This window comes from Eupeodes corollae, chromosome 3 (genome assembly GCF_945859685.1).
Source record: "Eupeodes corollae chromosome 3, idEupCoro1.1, whole genome shotgun sequence".
NCBI lineage: Eukaryota > Metazoa > Arthropoda > Insecta > Diptera > Syrphidae > Eupeodes > Eupeodes corollae.
This window is the reverse complement of record NC_079149.1, coordinates 126,310,122-126,317,776: the sequence shown is the minus strand read 5'-3', so window position 1 is coordinate 126,317,776 and position 7,655 is coordinate 126,310,122.

Below are 7,655 nucleotides of genomic sequence, written 5' to 3'. Positions count from 1 at the left end.
GGAACGCCGACTTCTCAGAAGGAAAAATAGAGGGCATGAGAAGCGTGCGGTCGAAGATGTTGAGAGATTTAAAAGCAGGAATGAGGTTCGAAAGTTTTATGAACAGGTGAAACGAAATTCACAGGTACATAAACCTAGAACCGAAGGCTGCAAAGATGAAAGTGGAAACATCATAGTGGAACCGCAGTCAATGCTGAGGATATGGAAGGACCACTTCTGCAGACTGTATAACGGCGATGAAGAACAGAATTCCGCTATCAGGCAGGATGATCCATTCAATATAGACGACGAAAGCCAACAATCCCGTCCTCCCGACTTAGACGAAGTAAAGATTGCCATATCTAAGTTCAACAACATGAAAGGTCCTTATCAGTGGGGTTTTAGACCAGGATAGTCCACAGTTGATCAAATATTCACATTACGGCAGATCCTGGAAAAAACTCAAGAACACCAAATCGACACCCACCATCTTTTCATCGATTTCAAGGCTGTATAGTGCCATGTCTAGTTTTGGCATCCCTGCCAAACTCGTCCGTTTGTGCAGGATGACCATGGAGAATTCACGCTGCTCCATAAAGGTTGGAAACAACTAAACAGAACCTTTCGATGTCAAAAAATGTTTTAGACAAGGTGATGCGCTGTCATGCGATTTTTTTAACATCGTGCTTAAAAGAAAAGTACAGAGCTCACGTGTCAACACTAGAGGCACTATCTTTCAAAAGTTTGTCCAATTACTGGCATATGCTGATGACATTGACATAATCGAAAGAACTCAGCGTGATGTCAATGGGGCTTTTGTGAGTATTGAGGCAGAGGCGGCAAAAATGGGTTTAACGATTAATGAGGGTAAAACAAAGTACAAGCTGGCGTCAAGAAAGGACATTCAACACCGACGTCTTGGTCAAAACGTCACCATTGACAGACGTTACTTTGAGGTAGTCAAGGACTTCGTCTACCTAGCCTCCGCTGTAAACGCAGAAAATAACACAAGCGCTGAGATCAAACGCAGAATAACTCTTGCTAACCGCTGTTTCTTTGGACTAAGAAAGCAATTGAGTGGTAAAGTCCCCTCTCGAAGGACTAAAGTGTTGCTATATGAGACCCTTATCATCCCCGTCCTGCTATTCGGTGCAGAAGCATGGACCATGACAAAAGCGGATGAAAGCACCTTGGGTCGCTTCTAGAGAAAAGTTCTTCGTGTGATCTACGGTCCCGTATGCATGAAAGGGGAGTGGAGGAGAAGATGGAACGACGAGCTGTACGGGCTGTACAGCGACGTAGACTTAGCCAGAAGGGTAAAAGTCCAACGACTAAGATGGCTGGGTCACGTAGAGTGTATGAAACCAATGCTCCGGCCCGGAAAGTCTTCGAATCAGCACCCACAGGACAGCGCAGTAGAGGAAGACCGCGGATCAGGTGGCGCGCACAAGTGGTGACCTCACCCAACTTGGAGCGCGAAACTGGAGGCATCTAGCTAGGGACCGAGCTAGATGGAGAAGTTTGTTGGGTAGGGCGCTAGTTCACACAGGACTGTAGCGCCACCTTAGTAAGTAAGTAAGATGAATTAAATTAATTTGAAGTCAATATTTTCTATTATTCACGAGGCATTGAGAACCGAACATAAATGTTTACCAATTTGCGTACTAATTTTTGTATGAAAAAACTGACTGTTGGATTTTTATAAAAAGTGTACTGAACGTCGAAAAAATATTTTCTGTGAGATAAAATAAGTTTGAAGCCAATATTTTTAATTTTTGCAAAGATATTTGAGTCGAAAATAAATTTGTATTAAGTTTTAGTATTGTTTTTTGTTCGGTTTTTATTTTATGTAAAAAAACTGTCAATTCCATTTTTCTCAAAATTTGACCGAATATTTACAACAATATTTTTTAAAATAAGAAATTAGTTTAATTCCAATATCTCAAAGTTTTGAAAAGATAATTGAGTCGAAAATAAAATTTTACCAACTTTTATTAATAATATGTATATGTTTTAGGTTCTTATTTTTTATAAAATTACTGTCAATTAGTTTTTTTCTCAAATTTTTGAAAGATATTAAAAACATTATTCTTCGTTGCACAGAATTATTTTCGAGATAAGTTCGTGTTTTGTTCTTTTATTTTTCGAGGTAAATTATATTTTTTTTCAGTTTTTATTTTTTGATTGATAAAATAAATATGTATATGATTGATAAATAAAGAGAGAGTGAAGTGAAAGTCAAGTTTTGTAAGTGCTCTAGTTTATTTATTTTAAAATTTTGAATTTTAAGTAATAAAAATTAATACTAACACTTAAAAAAAGTAATTAAAAAAAATTATATTTAGAATTTCATTAACATCAAAAGTTTTGTTGGTCTAGTTTTATAAAGGATATGTCCGACCAATCCAAATTTTACACTTAGTCCTTTGTTTCATCACAACCTATAAAATACGGTTCAAAATTATATAAAAATTAGCACCGAAATGTTGACCTTTAAAAGTGTATTTAAGAAGGTCAATTAGTTCCAAAGTGTACTTCAATGGTTAATAACTTTAAAAAGTTTAATTTATGTAAAATTGTGTTGAGGATTTTTCTTCAGAAAAGCGAAAAGTCAAATTCAAAAATGTATTGCGACCATTTTTGTTGAGAATTATATTTCCTAAATATATTTTTTTTGCTTGAATGATTTTAAAGTTCTGATAAAAATATTGTTAAGTAATACAAAAAATATAAAATTGCAATCATAGACTTTTTAATAATTTTGCAAAAATACAATTTTTGACGTTGATTTTTTGTATCGGTCTGATAAATTATCATATTTGTGTTTCCTGGCCCAATCTATGTACCTTGTGCATATATTTCAAGAATTTATAAATGGTTTAGTATACAATTTTTTTTATACAAAATAACTTATTTCAGAGAATCAAATAGTATTTGGAATGTGTTAACTCTTTAAGTTCCATTAAAATTTAAACCACAAGAGCAGGATCGTGCTCTCTATCAGTCGTGCATTTTGTTAAATTCCTTTGACTAACCTAACATGCTTCACAATTCTACAGGTAAAAATTGATTTATTCACTTAAGACCGAAAGAAAAACAAAACAACTCCTCCCAAATTCATTGAAAACCCACCAAAAGCATCTTTTTTGTTGTTTGAACATACCAAGGTAAGCACCACAAAAAAGCAGAATCAACGTCTAATGTAGGTGCCAAATGAAGGCGTGAGTGGGTTTGCCATAGTAACAACTTTAGCTTCAGCATCAGAGGGAAGCAGCAACAGCAGCAGTCAAAAAATAAGAAATAAACTGCATCATCCAATTACGTGTGATCTTCACATACGATACGATACGCCAACGTTAGAACTGTCGCTTTTATTCAGTTTGTTCAGTTTTAGTCTGGAATCGTAACGTCGTCGTCTCCGTCGAGGTATGGTATGGTTCCGTCTGCATATGGGAATTGCATGTTAGGTTCCATAAACACACTTATAGCTAAAGAGCTCCGTTTTGGTGGACCATGCTATATCTACTCTCATTGTCACTACCATCGATGGTGTAAATTGCCTCAGCCAGCACTCCAGCCCAGCAGCGGTCTGTACTTCTGCAGTCCAAATGATTACTCACCGCAGCGTAACTTCTACTTTTCTGCCATATAAATAAATATGAAGTGAGTTCTTGAGTTATTTAACAGTTGTTAGGTTTTTATTTGGTTTTTTTTTTCAAAACTTATTTGATATACAAGTTTACCGCAGATAAAGAAGATTTAAATATATCAAGTTCCAGTTTGTTAAGTTTGCACCTTTAAAAAAGTATATTTTTTTAATTAGAAAAGATGAGACATTTTTATTTATGTTGACAAGTTAGTATAGAGTCTCTATAATTTGGAGCTTTATTCTTAAACCAGTTAACTTGAGAAGCATCTAGAACCTTCAAGACATCGTACCAGACTTACTTCTTTTTTGATTTTTTGCAATCATTGACACATTACGGATTTAACTGTCTTTCCATAAGAAGTCTGAAAATTAAAATGAATTGATGTGTTTTAAGAAAGATGTTTTATAATTCCCGCATCCATATGGACGTGTTTTGTTTATTTAATAAATTATTTGGTTAAAGCAAAAAGTATACTCCTACTCATTATATTTTATTTGCTGACTCGTCTTGCTGTCTCCGGTTGTCTGATCTCCGATGATATGGCGGATGATTATTGTACGAACTATATGAAGTTGAGTTTTGGGCGTTAAAGTCAAACGGTTCTATGGATTTGTTGCTTTTTGGGAAGCTCATGGGTAGCTCTATATTTGAAAGTCGTAGGTTGATTAATGGATTTTGACAGACGATTTTATTTTTATTCAAATTTCATATTCTTTTGAAATTATTTTATAGCTTCTATTTTTGGAGTAATGAAAGCAAGATTTAATGTTGTTTAACATCATATTCAATTAGGAAAGCTTTTTATTTATTTATTTTTTTTTTATTTGGTAATATATGCAGATTTTCGAATTAAAATTCTAGCAGTGTAAATTTTTCAAATGACAAATATTCGAAGCAAATGTTAAAGAATTTTGCATGGAGATTAGATTTTTCTAATGATTTCTTATTATTTAGTTGTGAAATTTGACTAATATTTCCAAACTTTAATATAACCATTCTTAAAAAATTGTTGCAAGCAGCACGAATTGTTGCAACCGCTTATAGAAGCAACATGAGTATCTGAACACTACCCCGAAGAGTAGAAAAAGGAAATTATTGTCAAAAAAGGAGACCTGATAAAGTGGAAAAGAATTTGCGAAGTTTGTTTTAGAACGTCACCTTGAATCAACACTTGACTTTAAACAGTCAGAATTCAGAACTGGATCCTCTTTCCCTGATCACATCAACACCTTGTGGATCTTTATCACGCAGTGCGTTAAATATCGATCAGCACTTCACCTGATGTGAAATTTGGGAATGCTTTTGACAGCGTCAAGAATAAACTCATCTTAATTATAAAGAGTGACTTATGAGAACCCAAATTCCACGTCTTACACAAAAGCAGAGTCAGGCAGGGCTGCATACTAACACTCATTCTTTTTTTCTTGGTAATCAGTGATGTTCTTTTGGCAGCCTTGACAAGAATCGGAGGGATTAGATAGACTCTGACAACACTCCTTAAAGAATCTAGACTAAGCAGACGATGTGTCTTTGCCATTTTTTTTTGGAAAATGAATCATCATCAAATGGCAACAAGGGTTGATAGAGAAACAGACATCGTGGGGCTGGAAAAATTAAGGCCTTTAGTCCCAAAACCTCCCACTTATCCTCTATGATATAAATTGCTTAAAGTACAAAAGAAGCAGTTTTCAGTATCTTTGAAGTATTGCTTTTTTGAAGGCTAAACCGTGCAAGATATCGCCAGCCGTATCGGAAATTCTAAGGTTGCATTTAGGATGTTGTCCAATGTTTGGAGGAATAACTCCCTTAGCGAGAAGACAAAGCTACGACTGTTCTGCTCAAATGTGGAATTTTTTTATACGTTTGCAGCACCTGACAAATAGCAGCAACGATTACCAGAAAATTTCAGATCTTCATTAATAAGTGTCTAAGAAACATCTAACTGTTTTTTTATACTTATACGAAGCTTAAAAAGCACTGAATTGGACAAACGCTTCGAAAAGGTAAAAATGGATTCCACTACTTTTCCTGTCCTGTAATGCAGTAAAATCCAATCATTTAAGAAAGCAGAAGAGTTGGAAGCCAAAAAGTTCGTGGAAACAATCAAGATTAATGAATGGCCTCAAACACGTTGGGGGAAACAAAGTACCTTACCGCGTAGGAGTATTTTAGGCCCTATGTTCCACTAGAGATTACCAACGGACTTGGTAGGTCATACCAAAAATATTGTTAGTTTTAATTATTTTTTTCTGTGGTTTGATATTTGAGATTGTCAAATAGTATATAGCTTTGCTAAGAAAGATCACTTCGTCCATTTCACCCCGTTTTCTGTCATAAAGCTCTTTTCTAGTTTATTTACAAATTATTCAATAAACAATAATGTCGTTTGCTGAGCAGAGACCGTCCTCAAGCCATTACGAATTACCATAGTAGCCATTTTAATTAACGTAATGCAACCAGGTTCAATGGAAGAATTATTGAAAAATTTGACTGATGGAATGGCCTATGAATTTCGTAGCCTTGGATCTTCAAAATTATAATAATACAAAATTCATTCCAATAAAATGTATGTACTTAAAGTTCTCATGCTCATAAAAAGAATCAACTGATATACATTTTTCAACCATAAACCTGATATGAACCTTGGTTACCCCTTTTTTACATGATCAAACTTAGTTTTCAACTTTTAATTTCAATTAGTGCTGAAGTTACTCTAAACGTCACTATGAAAACTCATGAAGAAAATATCAAAGTATTTCATTCTTATTTTTTTTAAGCTCTAAGTCTCCATTTTTATTAAATTATTTTCAATTAATTTTTATAAATTCTTAAAATTCTAAGCTGTCACTTTTGACAGTTTCCAAATCTCCAAAGTCTTATAGCTGTCACTTTTTACACTGACACATTGGTCAAATCTCGCTTAAGAGAAAGTATAGTTTTTAAGCTTTCTTAAAAGTTGTTACGAAAATATTGCATCCTGATCGTGTAGTAACAAATATCAAACAACAATTAAAAAAAACTGTCACTTGAAAAAAGTACGAAAAGAAAACGTCAGAAAAAATCTACATCAACTTGTTTCCTCATGTGAAAGGGACTTTCTTAGACGCATATAAACCTTAAATGATCAGACTTATGAGAAAAAATTTTCCAAGCTCTCTGTGATAAAAAATAAAATTGACAAATCAAAACCATAGTTATAACTTTCAATTAAACCACAATCACATCGCACACAAAAATGTCATCACCACAAATTGTTGACAAATTCCTTAGCAACATGTTGTTGATCTCCTTCACAGCTTGTTCAATTTAATTAGATCGATGCGTGGCGTGATTGTGATGGTAACAGGTAAAAGTATAAATTATATTTCTTATAGAATGTTGTTAGTCGTTTATTAATCGCAACTATCATCATCATCAAACACCGTTTCTGTTAATTCGAAATTATTAAATATAGACGACTTGAGATCGCACTTTTTGAAATACGCGTGTGAATTTCTCTCGAAGATACCTACTTTTCTTTCCGTAACGAGTCTGTTTTTGCCACAGAGTATAATTTATGGTGGTTAACGACTCAATTACACGAATTGCGGTAGAAGTCATGCAAAGATACATATTTCTTATGATTTTATTTCAATCCATGCAAAAATAAATTTGAACGTGACATTGGATTGACGTTAAATCTAATCCCCCAGCGAAGTTGTTTTTGTTGTCGAAGTTAAGCTAGAGAGATTTTAATTACCTCGACACGGAAATCTTGTGGTGAATGTTTTGAGTTAGAAATTAAAACAACCTGAAGTCTAAGAATTTGTGACGAGAAAAAGAACGCTACGAGCAAAGATGATGAAGATGACGACGACGATGTTGAATGCAATGTGCCATGGAGGATGCACCACGTCTTATAGGTGAACGATAACACTTTGCTTTTTTAATGACCAAGTAACTCATTTGTGCATATAATTGGATTGTCCTAAGGCTAATGGTACATTTGCCGATGCACCAATACAAGACGAATAGAGGTTTCTTTGA